Source organism: Salvelinus fontinalis, chromosome 38, assembly GCF_029448725.1.
Source record: "Salvelinus fontinalis isolate EN_2023a chromosome 38, ASM2944872v1, whole genome shotgun sequence".
In the NCBI taxonomy this organism is placed as follows: domain Eukaryota; kingdom Metazoa; phylum Chordata; class Actinopteri; order Salmoniformes; family Salmonidae; genus Salvelinus; species Salvelinus fontinalis.
The window spans coordinates 13,069,628-13,082,163 of NC_074702.1; the positions used below are offsets into that span (position 1 = coordinate 13,069,628).

The window sequence follows — 12,536 nt, forward strand, 5'->3', positions numbered from 1 at the left end:
AAACACACACACGCAAGCAGACACACAAACACACACACACTACAAGCAGTGTGTGAGCCTCCGTCCGTAACAGCCACTCATGGTGCTCCGTGTCAGTAGCTCCTGGAGAAGTAAATCATAATAGAATGGGAGTGAATGAAAAGTTTCCACACAGACGTGGGAAGGAATGGATGTAATTGTGTGAGTACACCAGGCCGCCTGTTGTCACTTTATGATGAACAGCATACTCTCTCATTCGCTTTCTCCTCTCTCCTCTCTTTGGCCTCTTTCTCTCTCCTCTCTCCTCCCTTCTCTCTCCTCTCTTTCCTCTCTCCTCTCTTCTCTCTCCTCTCCTCTCTCCTCTCTTCTATATTCTCTCTCCTGTCTCCGCTCTCCTCTCTCCTCTCTTCTGTCTTCTGTCTTCTGTCTTGGCGCTGGCTTTCACTGTCTCCTTGTTTTTGGGAGCTATGCCATATGTGGAGAGCACGGCGACTCTGAAAGAGCTTTTCTTCTCCTGCTACGGTGTATTCATTTCCCCCTTCTCCATTCATCTCTCGCTCTTTTGCTCTTTCTTTTTGGGGGCCATGGAGTGTGTATACTGGGGTGCTGGGGGTGGGGGGCGTTGCCTTGGTGACTCTTGCTGCCTCTCTCGCTCTCCTGGGAAGGGAGCATATTTTTCCGACATCAATAGGAGAAACTGAGAGAGAAAGGAAGGAAGGGGGAGTGAACCCCAGCTCTCTCTACACTCCCTCCTGTTCCAGCCAGCTCCGTCTTTATACACCTGCAGCTACAGCAGGACTCAGTCCCACATTTATCTTTGCTGTGACGTGAAGTTTGTTTGTTTGTTTGTTTGTTTGTTTGTTTGTTTGTTTGTTTGTTTGTTTGTGTGAGAGAGAGAGAGAGAGAGAGAGAGAGAGAGAGAGAGAGAGAGAGAGAGAGAGAGAGAGAGAGAGAGAGAGAGAGAGAGAGCGTGCGTGCGTGCGTGCGTGCGTGCGTGCGTGTGTGTGTGCGCACAGATGCCTATGAGGCATCAGGCCCAGATCAGAGAGCTCAGGGTGTCAGGAGACTGCAGTGTAGTAGTTTGTCTGTAGGAGGCCTTCAACTCTCCTGTCAGTCCAACATGCGTAGATCCTAATGCTCCCACACTTCCCAGCTGCTATCCCTACATATTTTCCCTGAATGTTTTCCACCTGATTCCATGACAGATGGATGTATTGATAAAATCAGACAGACAGATAGACCAGCCTGAGGCCACAGACTAATCTAAATCCTGTAACAGCAGTGGTCATCAGTCCTGGTCCTGGGGACCCAGAGGTGTGCAGATGTTTATTCCAGCACAACACTAAAAAACTTGCTTCAACTAATCACAAGCTTTAATATTAGTTGATGAGTTGAATCAGATGTGTTATTATTGTAATACTGGGTTAGAACCAAAGCCAGTACTGTACAACCTATGAGTGAAATAAGTAACACAGCTTGACAGCCTTCCAGAGTTCCTCCAGACTACCACAGCTCCCATGATAACACAGACAGCCTTCACCAGTCAGCCAACCAAAACACTATCACACTTTAAGAAGAGAGAAACAGAGGTAGAGATGCAGAGAGAGAGAAAGCGAACAAAAGATCATGTAAAACCAGAAGAAAAGCTAGTCTTGCTCTCTAGTCGGAGTGGTGGGTTGTGGGTATCATCAACAGCTAATTCAAGACGGATCACCACAGGCAGCGAACAGCCGAGAGGGAGGCACACAAACGTCAATAAGTCCTCTCAGCGGGCCAACAAAAATACATTTTCGAGACATTTCTATCAGGGGCGACGTAATTCCTGTGTTTTTCCCTTCCTGCCGAGTTCAGATAGGGGATTACGGCAATAGGCAGATCAAGTGGGAGCAAGTAATCCATGACAATAACAACCTCTCCACCACCCCCGCGCCCTCCCGCCGAAACTTATACCCCCGGCCCCCGCCCGTCAGAATACCAGAACACCTGACACATCCACTGTCTTTTGTTTGAAACCCTTAGCGTTACCATATAATCCTATTAATTAACAAGTCCCTCTTTCCATTTTCTCCCCTCTCTCTCTCCCTCTTTCCATTTTCTCCCTCTCTCTCTCTCTCTCTCTCTCTCTCTCTCTCTCTCTCTCTCTCTCTCTCTCTCTCTCTCTCTCTCTCTCTCTCTCTCTCTCTCTCAGTTAAGCTGCAGTTAGGTATTTCTGTGGGAGTAGACCAGGATTGGGGGAAAAGGGGGTGTTTAAGCTTGTTATCAGTGTTGGTTGTGAGTTAGAGACAACAGTTAGAGGTACGACGGTGCGACAGTACGGTGGTGAGGTTTTGCAGTTGGCTAACGAGTTTAGCGCACAAAGAGTGTACTGTACAATGAGCCTTCATGTTATGGCACTACTTTATGAATAATGTAGCAACTCATAAACGGGGGCATTTACACACGCAGAATGGAAGGCAGAGTGACTTTGTTCAATGGGTATATCTTTGTTCTATTTGCCTGTGAAATAGGACCTATTTTTCAGCACAGTGAGCAAACAGGTATTAGCTGCCCAAGGCTGTGGATCAAAAAATGAGCCTCAGCTAGGTATGTGGTGTGCTGCGGATATGAGAAGGATTTTTTAGTTATTACTCAAAAATGTCAAATATGTGGCATTCAAGGCCAGGTCAAAAAGCTAGTGTGTGTTCTGTTGTTTAGTCTATCTCTATTATCCAGTTCTCACTCACAGGGAAGATGCTGGGTCTTTGTGACAGGGGATGGGTTGTTGAGTAAGATGTTGTTTCTTATGTAATGTGGCTGAGAGATGAGGGGGGGAAGGACTGACTGAGGCCTATTTCTGTCCTGGACACCTGCTTAGCTTCCTGTTCAGCACTGGGGAGAACGGAGGAGAGGAGGAGAGGGATGAGGAACAAGGGAGGATGAAGGGGGGGGGGCACTTCAATGGCTTTCAACCTCAGAGTCCTTAGTGTGTGTGCATGTCTTGTTTGATCATTCCCGAAATGCGATATATCCATTTTCAAAAATGTTGCTAATTGAGCTTTAATTGTTTAAAGAAATTAGGAAATAGATTGGTGTGTTTATCTAATCGTGGCATGGGGTTGTTCAATGACAGACATGTATTTGTTTCAAATATAATTTGATGTTTTCATTTCAGAGAGACAAATAATCATCTTTTTGGGGGGAAAAATGCTATATATATCACTCTCAAATCAAATCAAATCAAATGTTATTTGTCACATACACATGGTTAGCAGATGTTAATGCGAGTGTAGCGAAATGCTTGTGCTTCTAGTTCCGACAATGCAGTAATAACCAACAAGTAATCTAACCTAACAATTCCACAGCTACTACCTTATACACACAAGTGTAAAGGGATAAAGAATATGTACATAAAGATATATGAATGAGTGATGGTACAGAACGGCATAGGCAAGATGCAGTAGATGGTATAGAGTACAGTATATACATATGAGATGAGTAATGTAGGGTATGTAAACATAAAGTGGCATAGTTTAAAGTGGCTAGTGATACATGTATTACATAAAGATGGCAAGATGCAGTAGCTGATATAGAGTACAGTATATACATATACATATGAGATGAGTAATGTAGGGTATGTAAACATTATATTAAGTGGCATTGTTTAAAGTGGCTAGTGGTACATTTTTACATAATTTCCATCAATTCCCATCATTAAAGTGGCTGGAGTTGAGTCAGTATGTTGGCAGCGGCCACTAAATGTTAGTGGTGGCTGTTTAACAGTCTGATGGCCTTGAGATAGAAGCTGTTTTTCAGTCTCTCGGTCCCTGCTTTGATGCACCTGTACTGACCTCGCCTTCTGGATGATAGCGGGGTGAACAGGCAGTGGCTTGGGTGGTTGTTGTCCTTGATGATCTTTATGGCCTTCCTGTGACATCGGGTGGTGTAGGTGTCCTGGAGGGCAGGTAGCTTGCCACCGGTGATGCGTTGTGCAGACCTCCCTACCCTCTGGAGAGCCTTACGGTTGTGGGCAGAGCAGTTGTCGTACCAGGCGGTGATACAGCCCGACAGGATGCTCTCGATTGTGCATCTGTAGAAGTTTGTGAGTGCTTTTGGTGACAAGCCGAATTTCTCCAGCCTCCTGAGGTTGAAGAGGCGCTGCTGCGCCTTCTTCACAACGCTGTCTGTGTGGGTAGACCAATTCAGTTTGTCCGTGATGTGTACACCGAGGAACTTCAAACTTTTCACCTTCTCCACTACTGTCCCGTCGATGTGGATAGGGGGGTGCTCCCTCTGCTGTTTCCTGAAGTCCACAATCATCTCCTTTGTATTGTTGACGTTGAGTGTGAGGTTATTTTCCTGACACCACACTCCGAGGGCCCTCACCTCCTCCCTGTAGGCCGTCTCGTCGTTGTTGGTGATCAAGCCTACCACTGTAGTGTCGTCCGCAAACTTGATGATTGAGTTGGAGGCGTACATGGCCACGCAGTCGTGGGTGAACAGGGAGTACAGGAGAGGGCTCAGAACGCACCCTTGTGGGGCCCCAGTGTTGAGGATCAGCGGGGTGGAGATGTTGTTACCTACCCTCACCACCTGGGGGCGGCCCGTCAGGAAGTCCAGGACCCAGTTGCACAGGACGGGGTCGAGACCCAGGGTCTCGAGCTTGATGACGAGTTTGGAGGGTACTATGGTGTTAAATGCTGAGCTGTAGTCGATGAACAGCATTCTCACATAGGTATTCCTATTGTCCAGATGGGTTAGGGCAGTGTGCAGTGTGATTGCGATTGCGTCGTTTGTGGACCTATTGGGTCGGTAAGCAAATTGGAGTGGTTCTAGGGTGTCAGGTAGGGTGGAGGTGATATGGTCCTTGATTAGTCTCTCAAAGCACTTCATGATGACAAGTGAGTGCCACAGGGCGGTAGTCGTTTAGCTCAGTTACCTTAGCTTTCTTGGGAGCAGGAACAATGGTGGCCCTCTTGAAGCATGTGGGAACAGCAGACTGGGATAAGGATTGATTGAATATGTCCTTAAACACACCAGCCAGCTGGTCTGCGCATGCTCTGAGGACGCGGCTGGGAATGCCGTTTGGGCCTGCAGCCTTACGAGGGTTAACACGTTTAAATGTTTTACTCACCTCGGCTGCAGTGAAGGAGATCCCGCAGGTTTTGGTAGCGGGCCGTGTCAGTGGCACTGTATTGTCCTCAAAGCGAGCAAAACATTTATTTAGCCTGTCTGGGAGCAAGACATCCTGGTCCGCGGCGGGGCTGGTTTTCTTTTTGTAATCCGTGATTGACTGTAGACCCTGCCACATACCTCTTGTGTCTGAGCTGTTGAATTGCGACTCTACTTTGTCTCTATACTGGGACTTAGCTTGTTTGATTGCCTTGCGGAGAGAATAGCTACACTGTTTGTATTCGGTCTTGTTTCCGGTCACCTTGCCCTGGTTAAAAGCAGTGGTTCGCGCTTTCAGTTTCACGCGAATGCTGCCATCAATCCACGGTTTCTGGTTTGGGAATGTTTTAATCGTTGCTGTGGGTACGACATCGTCAATGCACTTTCTAATGAACTCGCTCACCGAATCAGCGTATTCGTCAATATTGTTGTTGGACGCAATGCGGAACATATCCCAATCCACGTGATCGAAGCAGTCTTGAAGCGTGGAATCAGATTGGTCGGACCAGCGTTGAACAGACCTGAGCGAGGGAGCTTTTTGTTTTAGTTTCTGTTTGTAGGCTGGAAGCAACAAAATGGAGTCGTGGTCAGCTTTTCCAAAAGGAGGGCGGGGGAGGGCCTTATATGCGTCACGGAAGTTAGTATAACAATGATCCAAGGTTTTACCAGCCCTGGTAGCACAGTCGATATGCTGATAGAATTTAAGGAGTTTTGTTTTCAGATTAGCCTTGTTAAAATCCCCAGCTACGATGAATCCAGCCTCAGGGTGTGTGGTTTCCAGTTTACAAAGAGTCAGATAAAGTTCGTTCAGGGCCATCGATGTGTCTGCTTGGGGGGGAATATATACGGCTGTGATTATAATCGAAGAGAATTCCCTTGGTAGATAATGCGGTCGACATTTGATTGTGAGGAATTCTAGATCAGGTGAACAGAATGACTTGAGTTCCTGTATGTTGTTATGATCACACCACATCTCGTTAATCATAAGGCATACACCACCGCCCCTCTTCTTACCAGAAAGATGTTTGTTTCTGTCGGCGCGATGCGTGAAGAAACCAGCTGGCTGCACCGACTCCGTTAGCGTCTCTCGAGTGAGCCATGTTTCCGTGAAGCAAAGAACGTTACAATCTCTGATGTCTCTCTGGAATGTTACCCTTGCTCGGATTTCATCAACCTTATTGTCAAGAGACTGGACATTGGCGAGTAGTATGCTAGGGAGTGGAGCGCGATGTGCCCGTCTCCGAAGCCTGACCACCGCTTCGTTTGCCCCTTTTACGGCGTCGCTTATTGTCGCCGGCTGGGATCAGATCCATTGTATTGGGTGGAAGGCAAAACACAGGATCCGCTTCGGGAGAGTCATATTCCTGGTTGTAACGATGGTGAGTTGACGTTGCTCTTATATTCAGTAGTTCCTCCCGACTGTATGTAATGAAACCTAAGATTACCTGGGGTACCAATGTAAGGAATAACACATAAAAAAACAAAATACTGCATATTTTCCTAGGAACGCGAAGCGAGGCGGCCATCTCTGTCGGCGCAGGAAGTTGATCTCATAGAAATAAGTAGTACTGCTTGGTTGTACACAGTCAAATGTAACAAATGAGTACATTTAAATGTACTGTATGTAAAACAATAACATTTGCCTTTTTACTCATTTAGCAGATTCTCTTATCCAGAGCAACTTACAGTGAGTGCATCTAGCTTAAAGATGGCTAGGTGAGACTACCACATATCAGAGTCAAATATACAGGTTATGAACATTCCAATCCAGCTAAACAATGGTTATATAGAGTTTTCCAAAAAACACAATTATAATTCACAAATGTCAATCATTTATGTTGAAAAAACACAAATATGAAAAATCTGTTGATAATATAGCATTTTGGAAATAAACTCTTCACATACGTGTGTTCACACAGGAGTCCATCTGTGTGTGTGTGTGTGTGTGTGTGTGTGTGTGTGTGTGTGTGTGTGTGTGTGTGTGTGTGTGTGTGTGTGTGTGTGTGTGTGTGTGTGTGTGTGTGTGACCGTCAACAATGACACTGACATAAATGTATGCTCTCTAAACTATCTTCTTGTTTATCTGTTTCCTGTTGATCAGATGTTTTATTCAAACAGATCAGAGGAGCTTTGTGTTCTCTATGAAATTACTGTATGGTGATCACCTGCTGTGTTAGAGACACACAGCTACCTGAATCAAGATAGATCAGGGCGATTCAGTCAGGGTCTGTGTGTGCAAATGTGTTTTCAGACTTGTTGATCTGTCTGTCTGTCTGTCTGTCTGTCTGTCTGTCTGTCTGTCTGTCTGTCTGTGTGTCTGTGTGTGTGTGTGTGTGTGTGTGTGTGTGTGTGTGTGTGTGTGTGTGTGTGTGTGTGTGTGTGTGTGTGTGTGTGTGTGTGTGTGTGCTTATCGATGTGTGTCTGCGCTAATCTGCTTCTTATCTGCCTTATCCATCCATCCGTCTGTATTTGTCTAATGAATCGAATTTTGCAGCTCGTTGTCTCTCGCCTTCATGGCAGCAGCATGTCTGCATGTTTGTCTGTGTTGAGAGTGGATGTGTGTGTGTATGTGTATGTGTATGTGTATGTGTATGTGTGTGTGTGTGTGTGTGTGTGTGTGTGTGTGTGTGTGTGTGTGTGTGTGTGTGTGTGTGTGTGTGTGCACATTGGTGTGTGTGTGTTTATGCATGACTGTGCCTGTTTGTGCACATGTGAAAATGCATTTGTGTATGTGTGTGGGGGGATATGTGTGTCTGTGTGTTTTGGGAGGTAGTAAGGGGGAACTTAGGTGGGGCTCATTGGGGTCACATGGTCCACCTGAGTGGCTGTGGTGGATATGGGCGCTCTCATTCTCAATACAAGCTACAGTACCATACTGCACCTCCACCATACTGCACCTCACTCTGCAGATTTAACTGCAGTGATAGCGAAAGAGAGAGGGAGGGAGGGAGGGAGGGAGGGAGGGGGTTGGCTAGGGCTGGGGGAAGAGGGGGATAGGGGATGATGGAGTGAGTGAGAGATAGGAAGAGGAGGCGAGCATGAGAGTGAGAGAGAGAGGGAGCGAGAGAGAATAAATGACATACCTGCCCAGCTCGTTTGCGAACATCATTATTCTTATTTTAGGAGATTTGTTAGGTGGCGAGGCTCTCCTGGAGCACAACAAGTGATGCAGCCGTGTGAATCATGTGGGCTTGAGTAGATTGAGCGTGCAGGGGCCTGTCAATAGACACATGGCCCAGTCATCGGCCCAGCATCCCGGGGAGTGGAGACTATTGAGGGAGGGTGAAAAAACACACAAACAAATGAATCTCATTATTTCAGTGCTCGCCTCTGCAGTGCTCCGGGTAACCCATCACAGTCCACACAGATCCAATTGCTTCCTTTAAATCAGTTTGAAGCTGCAGCCAGATCTCATCTGTCTCAATAGCAGGGCTGGAGCCAATGGGACTACTCAACTGCACACAGCAACAGCTCCTCCCAGTGGCGCTAGTTGAATTACCCTGAGTTGGAGGAGAGCAGAGAAACTATCTGGCTGGCTGACTGACTAGCTCGTGTTCTGTTTATCCAGCCATGACCATTGGATTTATGTCAGCATTCAGCAGCGGATGACGGAATTACCCCTTGATGAAACATATAGCTCTTCCCCTGGATGACTTGCATGATAAACAAACGATAGCTGCTTGTTTGTCTCTCTTTCTTTTTCTTTCTCTTTCTTTTTTTCCCTTTCTTTTTTTATTTTTTCTTTCTTTCTTTCTTTCTTTCTTTCTTTCTTTCTTTCTTTCTTTCATTCTTTCTTTGTCTTCTCTCTCACTCTCTCTTATCTCTCTCTCTCTCTCTCTCTCTCCTCTATATTCCTCTCACTAAACCATGCTGTCAGTTGATATATGTTGAAAAGTAGCAATGACCTTTGTTTCTTGTGTGCTATGCTGGCTCTCACCCACTCACAGAAAGATCTCTTTCCTCTCCTCTTTCCATTTCCCTTTCTTTCTACTCCTTTACCCTATTCTGTGACAGTTTGTTGTGGAGTAGATGATCATGTATCCAGAGTAAATGACAGTTGTGCTGAAGCCTGTTTGTTGATTAGCAAATCTGGTGACAGTTTCCCTCTGAATTCCCATCCAAATAACTTCCACTCTCTTCAACAAAAATGTTCTTTCTCTGAATTCCCTGTATGGTCCGAAAGAAATGAAAGAGAGGGGGAAGAGAAAAGGAGTGGGTAGTGCTTTGATCTGCTGTGTAAGCACGTATTCAGCTGGGGGGTGATCTGAGAGAAGAAGTGTTTGGCGCTAACACAGATTATCATCTGTCTCGTTTCATCACCAACCCATCTCTGTATGCACATCACAGTCTTATCTACTGTACACCACACTAATGATATGGACCCACTGATTCTCTTCAAGAATATAACAGAACCTGCCTTATTAGCTTGGTACAACTGTCTTTCTTCAATATCTAAGGGTCTCAGATGTTTTTAATCCATTAATTACCAAAAGCTTATTTTTCTGTGATCTGTAAACAGAATCAACAATTCTGTTCAAAGTCTAGTCTGTACTGTATATGTCTTAAGGTGACCCAGAACCACTTTGATAGACACCAGTCCTCTGTTCTTCCCTCAGTTCCTCCCTCTAAACCTTACTTTGAGCTGGAGACCACAGACCCATGGGTAGCAGGGAAAAGCTACACTGTCACATGCATCGCTCCAGACGCCAAACCAGAGGCAGTGATCACTCTGTTTAAAGGTAGGTCACCAAGTACGGTATCAACTCACTGCACACAAACTTAATAATGCTAGTACATACAGGTTTTTCCATTAGGAATAGCAGAGACGTTAAATGTGAATCAGTACTGAGTTGAGGGAAAAACCTGTTTGCAATGACATGTTTCAACCTACACTATAATTGTAGTACACTATAACTCAATGCCCTGTTTTTACAATGACATTTTAAAACTATGGCCGTGTCTGAAATCTGTCTTGCCCACTACTTACTAAAACTACATACGGTGTACTAATAGTATTACACTAGTTAGAATTGACTTGTTAGTAAAACATATGCAGTAAGCAACAAATATCATAACATTTCTCCTCCATACTGAGAAGGCGTCATCTTTTTTAAATAAATGTTGTACCTTTATTTAACTAGGCAATCTAATGCACAGTCCTGCTTGTTCCCTGCTATTCGTTCATTTTTGTAGAGCACGTCCCCTATTCTGATTACCAGCTGTCGTCAAACGCACGTGAGTGGGGAGCTGCCCCTCCCTACCTTCAAAAAGAACACCCTTGCCTTGTTTTCTCTAACACTCACACTCTCTTTCCTCTTCCCCCTCCTCCTCTCTTTCTCTCTCAGATGGAGTTGAGCTGACAGGTGTAGAGTCTTTCCCTATGCCTGGCTCTGAGGACAAGCTCCAGAACACACATGCTACAAAAGAGTATGTGTTCCTGTTCTCTGTCTCCTGTTTGTGTGTGTGTGTGTGTGTGTGTGTGTGTGTGTGTGTGTGTGTGTGTGCGTGCGTGCGTGCGTGCGTGCGTGCGTGTGAGTGTTATCCCTAATTTAAGAACTTCTGTATTCCCACAGATACACAGTACAGTGTAATGCATTGGTGCCGACTGTGAACTGTCGCTCGGTGCCTTGTGTCAAATCAAATTAGCTTTTGTCATAGACACAGAATTATATTTCAGTTGCTAGACAGATCCAATCCTATCTGATTCACTTGGTGGTGCATACGTACCTAATCCAGCTCCAAAGATAATAACCCCTTGTCATCTGCAAAGATAACACGCTGTAGAGAGTATTAAGGACATAGTTCAGCTCTAACGCAGAATAGCCTGGTCTCAAACTAAATCCTCTATGTGTAGATAGTGGTTATAAATAGCAACAATATTTTGTATCGGAGCTTTTAAATCTGGAGATGAATCTAGATAACATGGTGGACTTTGGGTCATTGTTATGATGTTCAGGGGGGTTATGATGCTCTTGATATCCAGACCCCACAGATTGTATAAATCTGTCTGTTCTTATGGAGGTCTCAAGGGCTCAATTAGAGTGTTAAGTGGTGATGTGTCCTATGCTAAGCCATGATCTTTAATGTTATCCATCATCTATTCTTCTCTTCCATCCAATCCTTCCTTCCCCATGACCCCTTGTCCCCCACGCCCCTCACACACCCCTCCATCGCACACACACACACACACACACACACACACACACACACACACACACACACACACACACACACACACACACACACACACACACACACACACACACACACACACTCCCCACCTCCTGCAGGTTCATGTTCTTAAGCAGTTCAGACAACGGGAGGGAGCTGGTGTGTCGTCCGAAGAACCCGGCTCTTCCTCGGGCCCTGGAGGCCAGCCTGGTGATGAATGTATACTGTGAGTGTGTATTGTTCCTTACCTCATAGACTCACAGACACTTTACCTTTCCTTATTCCCTTCTCCAGCCACGTGTGGACCCTGACCCCGGGCTAGCATTGGGGCAAACATCACACTGAGCAACACTCCGAGGGGAGACTTTCAACCTCGGGCGAACTCACACCTACTGGGGACTCAATCCCAACGCTCAGCCTCGAATGTTAGAGGTCGACATGAAAGCATCATTGTCTCTACTGCTGTCACATTCAACCCACTCAACTCTGTCAATTCCTCTGGCATCAGTGCAATCCAAACTCCAACTCAAGCCTGCTACACTCTGATAATACTGATCAGAGGAGCCTGGGAATGAAAGTCAAGCCCGAATTCTAAACTCTACTGATGCTAAATATAATTGTCAGGACTGTGAGACCATAACATCTCCGACGGTGTAGGAACTACAGTACACAACATAATAGGGGTCGGTGATTTGACATCTCAAAGGACCGTTTCCTTGTTTACCCTTTGTCTTGTTTGGGTGAACAGTATATATTTGAAACAATATGGCAACCCAGCGTATTGTTTGCTAGTTTTAGTTGTTCCTCAACATTTTGTAGATCAATTTCAGTAAATGATTGTTCTGGAGTCCACCCACCTGGTTCTGTTCCAGGTCTAAATCAGCTGCTGATGAAGTGCTACTGTTACTGAAGACACTCAATGGTGAACATTCCCATTCTACTCCTTGTTTTCGTTTCACCCACGCCATATTATCCACAGCCGTCCATATGAAATACTGTCTCTATCTATTTCCCTCTGAATTAGACACTGTCCGATTCTATCTCCTACACTTTAACCACCGCCCAGAACTGGAAATGATTCTACACCCCTCCTTCCTTCCCTCCCTCCCTCCTTCCCTCCTTCCTTCCCTCCCTCCCTCCCTCTTTCTTTCTTTCTTTCTTTCTTTGTCTGTCTCTCTCTCCATCTCTCTCTCTGTCTCTCTCTTTCTCTCTCTCCACTCTGTATGAAACAACATCTT

The 12,536-nt window shown here is 45.6% G+C and overlaps 1 pseudogene; it reads left to right on the plus strand.

Moving 5' to 3' along the window:
• Positions 1-12,536, plus strand: part of LOC129837134 (nephrin-like) — a 78,549-nt pseudogene that overhangs the window by 14,267 nt on the left and 51,746 nt on the right.